The following is a 15200-nucleotide window of genomic DNA, read 5'->3' as shown; positions in this document are numbered from 1 at the left end:
AAGTGCACGATGCTAAAACTGATTGGGTGTCTGTTTTGTGCCACTACAGTTGGTTGAATTATTTGTATTTGTGCACTGATGTAAGTTTGGTTGATTAAATGATTCCTATCACGTGCCAGTGCTTTGTCATTTGAAAATCCCTGAACATGGCTGCTCAGGGCTGTTCCCCCTTCCACTTGTAGTGATATGGGACAGTCCAACAGTCGGCACTGGCTGGTGAGTGGGTTGGTACGATAGTGCAACTAGCTAATTCTCCACTTCCAATTTGGGATCCCATATGGGCAACAATTCATGTCCTGGTTGCTCCACTTTATACCCAGCTTTCTGCTTGTGACCTAGAAAAAACAGTAGAGGATGGCCCCAGGTTTTGGGACCCAACACCCACATGGGAGCCCCAGAGGAAGCTCCTGGCTCCTGGTTTTGGATTGGCTCAGCTCCAGCCGTTGTAGCTGTTTGGAGAGTGAACCAGTGAACGAAAGACCCTTTTCTCTGTCTCTGCTCTCTGTAAATTTGCCTCCAACTCATTTCTAGGACTGATCTGGTCAATGTGCAGCAGGTCATGGGGTGTGGGTGTCCCACACAATGACTTACTTGCTATACCAAATGTTTGCCCCCCAAGGTTATTCATAATAAAAACTAATGTCCAGTGAGAAAGGATATTGTTCCATCATAATAAAATATTTTTTGAAAATATTATGACAAAAAAAATAATAGCAAAACCTGGCAAAAATTTTGCCCAAGATGATACACATTCAGATCTTCCAAGATTCTCTCTGTCTAATGCCTTTTCCTAATGGAGTACGTGAAAGCTTTTTAGCTCTGGGCTGTGGGGATGGTGGAGAGAGAAGTGGGTAAGGCTGGGCGGATAGACATTCCTTCTTAAAAAGCAGGAAGCTGGGAGTCCTGCCCCCACGGGTCTGGCTCCAAGAGATTCCAGGAATTGCTGCAGCTGTCTGGGAAGTTCTGCTAACGGGAATCTGGAGCCAGCCCCATGGATGTCAGAAAGAGATAAACTCCATTCAGAATGCCCCCTAGCTGAAGCCAGGACCTGGATGGATCTGGATTGTGCACACGTCCTAGCTGGCCACCTGCACAGGGTATCCCAGTCACTTCATTAGCCTTGCAGCAATGGGACTGCAAGTGTTGTGATTCACTTTTAAACTAGTTTTCTACTGGGGCTGACACCATACCATAGCATGTTAAGCCTCTGCTTGTGGTGCTGGCATCCCCGATGGGCACTGGTTTTGAGTTCCAGCTGCTCCACTTCAGATCCAGGCTCCCGGCTCGTAGCCTAGGAAATCAGTGAAACACTGCACCCACGAGGGGCTTCAGTCTGGCTCAGCTCCACCCACGGGCGGCCATGTGGAGACTGAACAGTGGGTAGAAGATCTCACTCCATTCCTGCTTTCCTCTCCGTTACTATGCCTTTCAAATGGATCTCTAAGACAAATGCTTTCTGTTGGCTGAGTGGGAAGCATGGTAGAAACGATTATGTGTATTACCTCTCAATTCAGCAAAAAACACACAGCTGTATCTGAATGCATCAAGCAAAATTAAGATGTCTTTTTTAAAAATCGCAGATAACAGAGTGGGGGTAATGTTACTCCTCTTTGTTGTGTTTTCCAAGCTTTCCGTATTGGATGCCTCTTACCTCTATATGGGGAAAATAAATCCAAATGTTACCAGAAAAGCTTGGTGAGTTCCTTCCTCAGTGTAATATAGAAATAAAAGCCAGAAATCAGCTGCAGATGGAGAAGCTTTATTTGTGAAGGGACCAGATGAGTGGGGAAAGACAGAAGAGAAAAGCAGCTCCTGGGAGAGCAGGGTGCTGGGGTGCCTCTCCAGCCATGTGAGGAAGGGACCTGGAATTTTAAGCACTCCCTGGCTGTCCCTCCTTTTTGGACGGGAATCTACAGGTAAAAGGTTTCCCATTGGTGGCCCCTCATCCAATTAGCATATGGCTGGGCAATTTTTGTGCCACTTACTTGAAGGGTGTGGCCAAGATCTTAGCACACTTGGATGGTCTCATTAAATATGGATATCTTAAAGAATATCCAGAGGAATTTCTCAAACTCCAAAACTTATGCTCTCACCAAAGAAGTCCTTTACTAAGCAGCCAATACCTCGGGCTTTGGATGGTTGGCCATTAGACTGCTGCTTCTTTAGAACAACATCTTAAAACTCCTTGGGGGCTTGGCATGGTGGCCTAGTGGCTAAAGTCTTTACCTTGCACTTGCCGGGATCCCATATGGGTGCCGGTTCTAATCCTGGCAGGCCCGCTTCTCACCCAGCTCCCCTGCTTGTGGTCTGGGATAGCAGTCGAGGACAGCCCAAAACCTTGGGACCCTGCACTCATGTGAGAGACCCGGAGGAAGTTCCTGGATCCTGGCTTCGGATTGGTTCAGCACAGGCCATTGCAGTCACTTGGGAAGTGAATCACTGGATGGAAGATCTTCCTCTCTGTCTCTCCTCTTCTCTGTATATCTGACTTTGCAATAAAAGTAAATCTTCAAAAAAAAAAAAAAAAACCACTCCTCAGAGCAAGGCAGGAGGGAGGGGCTGCTTTGGAGAGCGTTGAGTGGAAATTGGCACAAGTACGTTGACAGATTTAGATAGAACTTCAGTCTGAAAATGTGGCCTCCATCTCAGGCTTGAAGAAACATTAAATGTGTCATTGTTCTTTTGGTTCTTAAATCCCTAATCCAGTTTTTCTTTCCACTTCAAATCGGACTGATCTCTCATAGCAGAGCCCAGCAGAAGGTGTACAATCCGCAAAAAGGGGACAGAGGGACAGCAAAGGCTGTGTGTGATTTTCCACTCTTGTTTCTTTATTGCCAAGCCAAGGGTCGCTCAGGGACTGCCTGCAAACGGCAAGCGAAGGAGCCTGTGGTCTGGGGAATTTTCTCCGAGGTGAGAGTGGAATTGCATTTCAGCTGCAACTTAATGACCCCAGTTAGGCCCTGCCTATGCCTGCTGCCCTGAGGAGTGTTAGCTTGTGTGTGTGGTGGAGTGTGAAGGGAAATGGGGACCACCTGCCTCAGGCCTTCCTTCCATCCCAGCTCACCCAGGAGCTTTGCTTCCCCTGGCGGTGACTCCCGACTGGAGCCCCGGGGATTGCCAATGAATTTCTCCCTGGCATGGTTTTTCCTTTTTTTTTTTTTTTTTAAATTTTTACTGGAAGACTGTGTGGCCATCTGGTCCTGCGAGAACGTGGTCACAGGGTTGCCACTGGATGATGAATCGAGGCAGAATTCCTGGGGCAGGGGAGTGGGAACGGAAGAGGCCCCCTGTGTGATATCTAAGGGGGTGGGAGAGAGTTGAATTTCTTCCTACTGGCTTTGTGGGAACTGGGGTGGCGAAAATGGTGGAAGGCACTGATGTGTTTTGTTTATTTATGCCTGAGTTATGTAAGATCATGAAAAATGTGATCTTGCTTAGGAGCCCCGCCTACCCAGCTCTTCCCGTGGCCTCGTGACCAGTTCCTGCAGTCGCTCATCTGAGGTACTTCCCTTCCTTGTCCAGTTATTTAAATGGATAATATCTAACAGGTTACACTGTTTTTTCTTTTTCTTTATCTTGGAGCTGTTTCTGTATAGTACAGAAAAGCCCTTTTGCTCTTTTTAATCATATCCCATAATGTGATAATATGCTGTCATTTATTTCTTTTGCTTGATATTTGCATCATTAGGTAAGTAACAACCCTTTTTACTTTATGAACACCAGTCTTGAAACCTAGATCCTCTTGCGTTTGTATAAGTTCATCTACAGGCCAAAGTCCTAAAATCAGAAAGGTGAGGTTGGAGGGACTGTGCCTTTTTGTTTTTTTAGCAGAAGGCTGTCAGATTCTGTCCCATCATTTTCCATCTGGGCACAAGGCCTGTTTTTCCACCTCCTTGCAAACACGATGGAGACACCGCTTTTAAATTCTGACCAAGGAGATTAAGAGTTGCTGCTGTGTGTTTTTTTTTTTTTTTTTTTAATTTCCCCAAAATGAAAGTCTGCAGGATGCCTGTTGGGGAGTGTCCTATTGTTCCATTTGCATCTGAAAATAGTCACACCTCCTGCTTTTTCCATTTGTTGTCTTGTATGTATGAAGCTGAAATCCCGGGAGGATTCGCCTGATGCTACAGGAGGGAAAAAAAATAAGTTAACAGTTGCAGAAACTCATGGTGGTTTATTAGTTTTTACAAGGTTTCCTAACTCAGAGCTAATTTTTCTCAGCACAAAGAATTCTAGTGATGGTGGAAGCTGAGGGCCCCTGTGGCCACCAGGGGGCAGCACGTCCCCGCGGAGAATGGGCTGCCACCCCACAGGGGCTTCAGCATGCAGCCGGGGGGCCTAGCAGCTCACCCGGTTACCTTCACTGGCATCTCATGGCTTCAGGAAAAAGCATAGCTACAAGACCATGATAAATGGAAATCGCCAATGCCAGTCGGGTGCACGATGGCATGGAATTAAGGGGAAACAAGGATCGAGACTCAATGAACAGACTACCATATTGTACAAGAGGACTTAAATATTTAGTTATTCAGCCACTCCGTGCTATGAAACACAGAAGGAACCTTTCCCATAGAGTGCATATTGACAGTGCTAAAAATGTCAGACAAGTTGCCCGTGTCTCTCCTGTTTTCCTAAAAGGTTGGATTTACTTTTACTTTTTTTTTTTTAACCTTTCAGAGTAGATGAATGGAGTGGGCGTTTGGCATAACAGTTAAGCCATGGCACGGGAGTTCAGTGTCCAATATTGGCTTGAGTCCAGGATGTGCTCTCCATTTAAGTTTCCTGCTAAAGTGCACCCTGAGAGCCAGCAGGTTCAAGTGCTTGGGTCTTTGCCGCCCTCCGGGAGACCTGGCTTGAGTTGCGGGTCCCTGGCTTTACCTGGCCCAGCTCTGGATGTGGTGGGCTTTTGGGGTGTGACTCAGTAGAGGGGTGATCTCTGTCTCTATGCCTTTCTGCCTTTCAAATAAATAACAAAACAGTGAATTCTACAACAGCTCCAGCTGTTGTAGCCATTTGTGGAATGTACGAGCACATCTTTGTCTCTCCTTCTTTCTGTAAATCTGATCTGCTTTCCAATAAAAATAGATCTTTAAAAAACACAATGAATGCTTCTTTGAAAAGCAAACTAGCTTCCTTCCTATTAGTTCATGCCATCAGTAAATAGTGATTGGGTGCCAGGTGCAAAGGATACGGGTTAGACAAAACATGGGCTGCTTGCTTGTTGGCAATGCGGAAAACTCTCAGGGCGTGACCCAGGTGATCAGGAGTCCCCCTCTTGGGATCCAGTAGGTCTGACCCTGGATTTCACTGTGTGCTGTGCCAGTCTGTTTCTCCATCATTCCTCTCAGGTCTGGCCTCAGAACTTGTAAGCATTTTGGGCCTGGTACAGTAGCTTGGTGGCTAAAATCCTCATGTTCCATGTGCTTGGATCCTGTATGGGCGCTGGTTCGGGTCCTGGCTGCTCCACTTCCCATCCAGCTCCCTGTTTGTGGCCTGGGAAAGCAGGAGAGGATGGCCCAAGTCCTTGGGACCCTGCATCTGCATGGGAGACCTTGTAGAAGCTCCTGGCTTTGGACTGGCTCAGCTCCAGCTGTTACAGCCATTTGAGGTGTGAACCAGTGGATAGAATATCTTTCACTCTGTAAATTTGCCTTTCCAATTAAAAAAAAAAAAGAGATTGTAAGAGCTTGTGGCTCACAGTGGGTTAAGCTGCCACTGCGAATTCCCGCAGCTGTCTCCTCTTCAGATCCAATTTCCTGCTCAAGTGCACCCTGGGAGGCAATGAGTGATGGCTCAAGTACTTGGGGGAGACCTGGATGGAATTCCTGGCTCCTCGCTTCCACCTGACTCAGCCCTGTTGTGGCCAGGTGGGGAGTGAACCAGTGGCTGGATAGAAGGTCTTTTGTTACTGTCTGTCTCTCCGCATTTGAAATCAGTACAAATGAACATCAATTAAAACATGTTAGATACTGCCCCTTCAGGAACGTCAAAAACCTAGGTCATTTGACTCTCCGTGAAACAGCCTGAAAACACACACCTGAGTTCTTGTCATCCATCAGTTTCAAAGTCCTGCCATGCCATCCTTTCTTGTTTATAAAAGGGAAACTGGTCTTAAACACTTCCTGGGGATGGATGAGGGTCCCCAGTCATCTGCTAAGGGAAAATCAGAAAGAAACAAATCTTAAAGAGGATGACCACTAACAGGAGAATTGAGACAAGTTTTCATAGTTTCTGGTTGCACAGGAAACAGGTGGTTGGAAGGATCTTTCAGGCTTTCATTTCCTGAGCTAAGCCATCACGACACATCATTGCCACTGTCCCAAGCAATACTGCCTGGCAGAGCTGGAGGGTGGCAGGCTGGGAAGGGCTTTGCTCTGTGCATTTTGCAACCTCCTTAGCTGGTGGCTCACCAAGTAGGACACCCCCCACCCCCATTTCTGGGCATGATTTGGAGCTTTGGTATTTTCGTGAATTCCTCATTGCCCAGCAGGTAAGCAGCTGCAGGTTCTGGTACCTTCAGGGAGGGGGCCAGGGAGCTCCAGCAACGCAAGGCAGGCCCTGGGCTGCCTGGCTGGTAACTAAGTCACAGGGGTAGTGTTCTCCGCAGTCTACACATGGGGAAACTGGCACTTGAGGTCTCCCAATGACTGCAGCCTGGACTTGAACTCAGGCAGCCCTTGGCTCTACAGGCTGTCTTCCCAATTGCTCGGTTCGCCCATTTTCTTATGCAAACGCCAAGAAAGGGGACAGAGGGATGGGCAGCAGCAATGGCGCCTGCGAATGCTTGTTACTGCGGTCTGGAGCTGGATGCCCCGAGTCACAAGCAGTCCTTTCTTCCAGCTGGAAAGGCAGACACAGAAGCCTGTTGCTATACAATGTGGTCACACGGTGGAACAGGAAAATCCAGTGGTGCCTCACAGAAGCCCGGTGTGTTCCCGAGCACATCCTAAAGGTGGAAAGTTACTGAGCTAATAGAGCCTGGCCGGCTGTTTCAGACCAGCTCCCGTGGATTCCCCTGTCGCCCTGCCTCCCAGAACACCAACTTTGCTTTTACGAGACTGCTCTGCAAAAGTGAAATTTAAACAAATCCACCGCCGTTCACGGCTTCGTGTCTCTTGTTTGTGTCTTAAAAACCCGGCACAGCACTCAGGTTAAACCTTACACAAAAAGAAGAGAGCTTTGCAATTCAACATTACACCAGAAATGTTGTACCTGAACTTTCGCTGGATGGCTTCAAAGTTTTCCCCATAGAATGGATGGGAGCAAAAGAGAAAAAAAGAAAAAAAAATTCCACTCCAAGGCGCAGAATGACTAATCTCCTCTTTGTGCCAGTTCAGTAAATTGCCTAATGGCCACGGCGGAAAAGTAAATGCTTTTACCCCGTACCCTTTTGCTCTGGAAACCAATGACGGAGCAAGTGCGTGCTAACAGAGATGGAAAAAGTGTGGCCCCAGGAATTCCAGAGCGGCAGTAAATTCTGGAGGATCTAAACCGTGCGGAGGCGTCCCTCTGGGTGGACCACCTCTGCAACCCCGAGTCTTACAAACGACCATAACCGAGGCGCAGAAATCCAGTAGTGCGTCCCCTAGCTCCCAGGAGGGTGCGCCCCGGGACGTTTTTGGGGAGCTGGCACCGCCCGGCGGACGCGAGGAGCCAGTGTTAGAATGGGCGGCCGCTTCCTCCTACCCTCCCCGAGCCAGAGCACAGTGGGCTCCGGGGCGCCTGCGAACCCAGGGCGCCATCGCCAAGCCGCAGCGCCAGCACCCAAGTCGCCTTGTACCAAGCCGGATAGTTGGATAGGGGTGGTGAATTTCGGGCGGGATCACCAGGGAAAGTCCTTGTCTCCTGGGTGGGACCGCCTTGCTCTGTGATGGGCACTTGGAAAAACAACACACAGGCACACACACACACACACACACACACACACACACACACGTCTTGAGGGGTGCTCCCCGAGCCATGAGGCCGTGCCCCGGAGGCTGCCCGGGTGCAAGCCCGAGGCTTTGGCGGCGAAGGAGATGGCAGATATGGGGGAAAACAAAGAAACTCGGGCCCAGCCCCAAGAGCCGCGTGTGGGCCGGGAGTCCTGCGTGGGAGTCGCGGGGCGCCTGTGCGAGCACATACATAGCTTGCCCGCTCGGGGTGCCAGGAGCCCGCGGCGCCCGCCCACCTGCCGCTTCGGCGGCGCGAGGAGGAGGAGGAGGAGGAGGAGGAAGAGGAGGAAGAGGGGAAGGTGGAGGAGGAAGGGAAGAAGGGGGCGCTGGGGAGCCCGGCGGGGGGCGGGGAGGCGGCGGGTGGGCGGGCGGTGCCACACGCCACGTCACGCCTATTGTAGCGGTCCCGCTATATAAGGTGGCGCCTACGCGCCGCGCTCCTCACCTACTTCTGCACCGGCCCGGAGCCCGCCGATCCTCCCCCAGCGCACCCGGCATCCCGCGCACCGACGGAGCGGACATGGGCAGAGCAATGGTGGTCAGGCTGGGGCTGGGGCTGCTGCTCCTGGCTCTGCTCCTACCCGCGCAGGTGAGGCGCCCTCTGCCCGCTTCCAGACCCAGCGCCCGGCAGAGCTGGGGAACTGCACCCCTGCTCTGGGTTGGGGGAGATGGCAAAGTGTGTCTGTAGGTTGGGAAGGTGGAGTCCCTCGGGATTCCAGTCTGCGCCCCAAGCTTGGGCCATTTCCTGGGACAAGGAAAGAGTATCTTTAGAAAAGTGACTCGGGACTTGGGGGAGTGAGGGGGCAGGACGGGGGTGTCTCTTTCTTTTACACTCCTGCGTGCAGGCTGTCCCCACTCTACCCAGGGCCCCGGGAACAATGCTCGGGCTCTGAGGACCTGCCCCAACCCAGCCAACCTGGTACACATCTTTATCCTTCCACCCTGTCCCTGCCCAGCTGCCAGCAAGGACTGGAAGGTGTGCCCACCTTGGCCTCCCTTCCCGGGGAGCACCGGCTCTTGGCAAGGACCTTTACTCCCCCACCCCATCCCCCACCACCCCTTGGGTCTGCGCGTTCCCCACGCTACACAAAGAGACGGGATGGTCCTTTTCGCAGAGCGCGGCTGCTGACTGCCCCCATCCCCCTGCCGCTGGAGGAGCTAGCTTGGGATCCCCCGGAAGCCCCGGCTTGCTCTTTCTCTCCTTATATCCCACCCTCAGCCCAATCCCCCAATCCTGCGCCTAAGCTTCGGGAAGGACCCGCACTCTCTGCGCGCGACCTTATAGGTCCAGTCCTTATCACCTTAGGAGCACGGCAGCCTGGACCGACCGGCTCTGGTGGTGATGAAGGGGGGAGCGGTGTGGCGGGACTTTTTTCTGTCTGAGTCCGGCACCAGGCTTTGCCCCAGTCCCCGGCGGCCCCCTCTCGGAGCAGCCTCCAAGCTGGCCGCCAATCGCCCCGCCGCGGGTCCCTGGGCGGTCCCGGGGGTGTATGCGCTCCGCGGTGGGGAGACCCGGGGCGGGAGCCAGAATAGTTCTCCCTCACCCCACTTGGACTGGGAGGCCGGGTGGAGGGTGCGGGCGTGGCGTAGTGGGGTGGGGGGCAGCTAGCGATTTTTGTCCGGCCTTGGGAGGCGGTGTTCCCTGGAGCGTGTCTTCGCGGTTTGAAAAGTTGGGTGCGCGCTCCTGGGCGTTGGTCTCCGGACGCTCACCCTCTGAGCTCACCTTGGGGCTCGGGTAGCCTACAGGGTGGCTGCCTTCCCCAGGCCTCCCCACCCAACTCCATTCCCGGTGGGGGAGGGGCGCGGCTGCGAGGAAGAAATCCCTCCCCCCCATTTAAGTCAATCTATCTTAGAATGGAAATTTTTTGTTCAGTGCCCGCTGGGTAGGTTAGCCTGTCTGAGCCCCGAGTGATGTCGGGGACTCTTACATGTTCAGATTTGTGCACTAACACGAGGGTTTTTTTTTTTTTTTTTTGTTACCTGCTACACCAAAGCTTTTTTTTTTTTTAAAGAAAAGCTTTAAGGATCCCAGATCGGTTCCTCAAAAGAAAGCGCCCGTTTCCCATAATTTATCGCATGAATACTTGTTCTTTTGAGGGGGTGTTATTTCTGAGAGCAAGCTTAGTCCCACAGGCAGTAGGTGCCAGATCTGTCTGTTTTGGATACTATTTATACTTTTTGCTCCATGCGTCTGTTTTGGATACATTTTGTACATTTCTTGGGTCAATATTTGTTTATGGGCTCACAACAAAGGGTGCCGGTGTAGGTGTGGGAGTTGGGTGTTTTTTAAAAAAATCTTTTGTGGATTAATAGGCAGCCAAGAGGGCATGTGGTCCAGGCTGTTGCTTGGTGCCACGTCTTCCCTTTGCCTGTAATCAGAAGCCCTGCTGAACCCTCCCTGGCCGGGAGAGCCGAGAGCTCCGATCTGCCTTTGTTCCGCGACAAAGGAAAGATTGTCACGTGCCCCACTGGACTGTGCATTTCATGGCTCCAAAAATCGCTGGTGAACCTGATGCCACTGAGGTGCTGGGGCACGGGGAGCGGGGGCAGGGGGACCTAGGGTTTTGGCCCTAGCACTGATGAGGCAGGGACCTGCTGCTGGTGAAACTAAACATCAGCGCTTGTGTCTTTTGTGAAGTCGCTCTGACTTTACGGTTGAAGTGGGTCTGCTTTGAAAGCAAGGGCTAGGTTGTTTTTTCCCCCACTTTGAAGCAACTACTGCCAGTTTTGAAAACGGAGCAGAGTTTTCAGTATTTCAGGAGAGAACATGAGCTACCCGACTGTCCCCTAAAGTTCGAGGGTACATTAGATTTAAGGGAAAATTACCAGGTTGTGTGGGTGTGTGGAAGTTACCTAGCACATCTGAGATATTGACAAAAGTTGTTATAGATCATCTTAATTATGCTACTGCAAAGTCTGAATGTTTTGTGCAACTTTAAAATCTTTCCCTTTCTAGGAAAATTGAGAAAACATTACTGTAATACAAGGGAATGCGTGTAGTCTCAGCAAGTGGCTTAGAGAACTGCTTCTTTGTTCCTTTGCGCAGAATTAAAATGCATTCATACTCTAGGGAGCTAATATGAGAATACCTACAAAGTACTTTTTTTTGCTTTTGTTGCTACTTGAATCCTTTGTTTTTTTTCTAATGTATTTGAAAGGCGGACAGATTTTCTGTCCACTGGTTCACCCCCCCATTACTTGTAATAGTTAGGATTGGGTCAGGACAAAAAGGAGCTGGGGTGGGTCCCGCACACAGGTGACAGGCATCTAAAGGCTTGAGCTGTCACTCAGTGCCTCTCAGGGTGCTGGAGTGGAGAGTGGAGCCCACGCTGAAACTTGGGCCCTCTGATGTGGGAGGCGGTGGTCCCATACAGTGGCTCCTTCCCGCTTATTTCTTTAAGCGTGTTGGAGTAATCTGTTTTGGGGGACTGAACAGGAATCCGGAATTCAGTGATGCAAGTAAGAAAACAGTAGGGGAAGAATCTATCTGTCCAACAGATTGTACACCTAAAATTGCATGTTCAAAGGTACGTGGTGGTGGTGGCTGGGACCTGTGGCCATTTATCAACCTTTTTGTGTGTTCTAGATTTATGCAAATCAAACAACTCTTGCAACAGAGTCAAGTAGCTTGTCCCAGAATGTTACGACTACTACTACTACTACGAGTCCGATCAATGCCACCACCAGGGGGGATGCCAGTGCACTGCAGTCCACAGCAGCCAGCCTCCTCGTGGTCTCTCTCTCCCTGCTACATCTCTACTGTTAGAGACTCAGGCCAAGAAGCATCAACATTTTCCCCTCTTCTAAACCCACCCCAAATGGCGACGAGAAGTCCACGTGGCAAGGAAGAAGCAATCTTCATGGCATCTACTAGCTCCACGCCTTGTCCCGCTGACACCAAAAGTGTTGAGAATCCCAAATTTGATTGGTTTGAAAAACATGGGAAGAGTTTGACCAGATGATGAGCGCCGACACTAAATCTGCTGGCATTTTCATGTTCAACATGAAGAGAGACAACATCCAAATTTAAAGACATGATTTCCTCGAATGTAGCTTAAGAAATATATGAACACTGAGCACCTCTACCTTGAAAAATTGAGAATAGATTTTGTCTTGCCTAGAATTAAAGGGTGGGGATGTGGAATGGAGATTCGTTTTTTCATTTGATTTGCTAAATGTGTAAGGCCATAAAACCAGTTAAGTAATACAAAAAGCTTCCATGATCCTATTTACACGTACATTAGAAGGAATTCCAGGCGTGGTAGATCCTCAGTGTGTTGTTGCAGCAGCACTAATTTAATGCTGACATACCCTAAAGCTCCACGTTGTCGTCACTGTTCTCTTAAGAACTGAACTTTTTTTTTTTCTCTCTGAGGCTTTGGACTTGACATTGCATTTGACCTTTTATGTACCAGGGCAATGATGGATTGGAATAGCCCCAAATTCAAGCACAAGTAAATCTTGCTTATCCTCAAGTTAAACCCGTAGGCGTTTTCCATCAGGTGCTTGTATTCAATGAGAATGTCAGAATCGTTTAGTTCAACTGGTTCCAAGGAGTACAGTTGCACTGGCCTCTGCCGATTTCAAAATGCTGCTGCTTTAGTTCTGCCTAGGTTGAGGACTTGTTCCAATTTAAAAAAAGGTGGGGGGAGTCTGTTTTGAAGGTGAAGTGGGAGATTTTGAAATTCACAATAGAAAGGTGAATATGGAAAGGAGCCAAAATGTCAAGTATTTGGGAAGTGAAGACCGGAAGCTTCCTTGCATTCAATTCACAAAAACTTTTATACTCTTTATGTAAATACATTTTTTTTAAGAAAATTCGACAACTATGGATCAGGAAAGCCACCCTCGGGAGCGCTCTGATCAGTCCGTATTTTTAGAAAGTTAGCACCTGATAGTTTAAGCCTAACATGGCTTCAGTCTGCAGAAAAATCACAATTCCCTTGAAGTACAGAGATGTTTTCAAAACCAACACTCCCTGGAATCTTGTTCGCATGGTCACACACTGATGCTTAGATGTTCTAATAGGTAATTATGGCCATAGGAGTCTGGCTAAATCAAGATCATTTCTCCTTTTTTTTTTTTTTTTAATCATCTTTAGAAATCTACATGGGAACAACCAGGTTGAACAGATCTGAAGCTACTGTGTGTGTGAATGAACACTCCTTTTTTGCTTCATACCTAAATGCTGTACAACTATTTTGAATTGTATATGTGTTTGTGTATTTATGCTTTGATTCATAGTAACTTCTCATGTTATGGAATTGATTTGCATTGAACACAAACTGTAAATAAAAAGAAATAAATGGCTGGAACAGAAATTCTTGGATTTTTGGTTTTTGTGGTATGAGAGAAATGTGTGTGTGCTTATGGTTGGTTTATTAAGGATACACCTCAGTAGTTTCCTACTGCATTATTATAGTTCCCTGTTTTTACCTTGCCAACAGCAGCAAGTTGTGACCAGAAAATTCCATCTGAAAGGTGGCTTCGTTAAGCCTTTACAGGGCACCCTTAGATTTCAACAAGCATTTGTTGTATGCCAGGATACCGAAGATTGAAAGCTGAACTTGTGGACAAAATCTTTCTAACTTATTTGAAAGAGAGAAATTTTCTATCCACTGGTTAACTCCCCAAATAGCTACAATGACCAGTACTAAGCCAGGCCAAAGCCAGGAGCTGGGGGCTTCATCCAGGTCTCCCACGTGGCTGCAGGGGCCTAAGCTCTTGAGCTGCCTTCCTCCTTCCCAGGTCATTCACAGAAAGTTGTGCTGGTCTGAAGTAGTCCCCATATAAGATGCCAGTACTGTTAGCGGTGGCTTTGCCTGCCACACCACAGTGCTGGCCTAGGACCAAATCTTTGATTTGAGAAGGAGTACATGATGACAAAGGGAACCCACACATTAAATGCTGTCAAGTTGTGCTGTGAGAAGTATGGAGGAATTCGTAGGTCTCCTGGGTTGACTTATCCTGAGAGTCTTAGGTGTTCAACTGAATTCTGCACAACAACACTGTTGGGTAGGAACAGCTTGTGTTTAGTCTGGCCTTGTACCACTTTTTCCATATCTGCATGGACAGCTACAAATTACTTTGGTTTCCTGGATGTTTGTTTCTATCTGCTTCTTTCACTTCCATCAATTCCTTTGGCCTGTCAAGTGTATGCTTGGACTCCCAAATTTTACACCTTTAGAGTAGTTTTGGGCAGTGGGCTAGAACTCCAGGGAGAAGGAAACACTGCAGTCATACACAGGATGTCTTCAAGGAGCCTCGGTTCTGTGCTGTCCATTGATGGAGTTAGGTCTGTTAAGGTATTAGTGTCTAATTACTTACGTGGTTACCTTCCACTGTCAGCTCCATAGTTTCATTACTGTCAGTAAGCACCTTGGTGGGTCATTGTTCTTTAGCATTGATCCAAACCTTTGCTTGAATGTATTTGTAGTGTTGTAGTGACATTTTTTTAAAGACTTATTTTGGGCCCAGTATGATTGCTAAATGGAAAAATCCATATATTGCACTTGCTATGATCCAATATGGGCAATGGTTCTTATCCTGGCTGCTCCACTTCCCATCCAGCTCCCTGCTTGTGGCCTGGAAAAGCAGTGGAGCGTCGCCCAAAGCCTTGGGACCCTGCACCCATGTGGGAGACCCGGAAGAAGATCCTGGTTCCTGGCTTTGGATTGGCTCAGCTCCAGCTATTGTGGCCATCTGGGGAGTGGACCAGTGGATGGGACATCTTTTTTTTTTGTTAAGATTTATTTATTTTTATTAGAAAGGCAGATTTGCCAAGAGTAGGAGAGACAAAAAGATCTATCTGCTAGTCCATTCCCCAATGGCTAGAATGGCCAGAGCTGAACTGATCTGAAGCCAGGAGCCTTTTCCAGGTCTCCCATCTGGGTGCAGGGTCCCAAGGCTTTGGGCCATGCTCCACTGCTTTCCTGGCCACAAGCAGGGAGCTGGATGGGAAGTGGAGCAGCTTGGCCTTGAGCTGGTGCCCATATGGATGGTGGCACTTGCAGATGATTAGCCAGTTGAGCCTTTGTGCTGGCCCCTGTAGTGGTTTTAATTACAGGAAATGGCAATACTAACAGATGGCCTGAGAGGTCTGTATTTCAAACCTACTCTTCCTTCTCCATTGTATAGCAGCAACTCCGGCATGATAATTAGTATCCATCATTCCTTAAGCACAGGAACTCTCTAGTTGACCTTTGATGCAGAGGCTTGTTGGAACCTGGAGTGGCCGAGAGTGGCTATCTCAAATTAAGCCTTCCG

The 15200-nt window shown here is 48.9% G+C and overlaps 1 long non-coding RNA gene across 1 annotated transcript; it reads left to right on the top strand.

The window, feature by feature from the left end:
• The first annotated feature begins 8328 nt into the window (after window positions 1–8328).
• Window positions 8329–13255, top strand: LOC121158791. The gene is made up of 2 exons (XR_005884216.1): window positions 8329–8523; window positions 11521–13255. It is a non-coding gene; the product is annotated as an uncharacterized LOC121158791 (long non-coding RNA).
• Window positions 13256–15200: the final 1945 nt, after the last annotated feature.

This window comes from Ochotona curzoniae, unplaced genomic scaffold (assembly GCF_017591425.1).
Source record: "Ochotona curzoniae isolate NIBS_2020 unplaced genomic scaffold, NIBS_Ocur_1.0 contig_3819, whole genome shotgun sequence".
Lineage (NCBI taxonomy): Eukaryota > Metazoa > Chordata > Mammalia > Lagomorpha > Ochotonidae > Ochotona > Ochotona curzoniae.
Note: the sequence above shows the minus strand (reverse complement) of the source record. Positions and strands in the feature narration are given on the sequence as shown.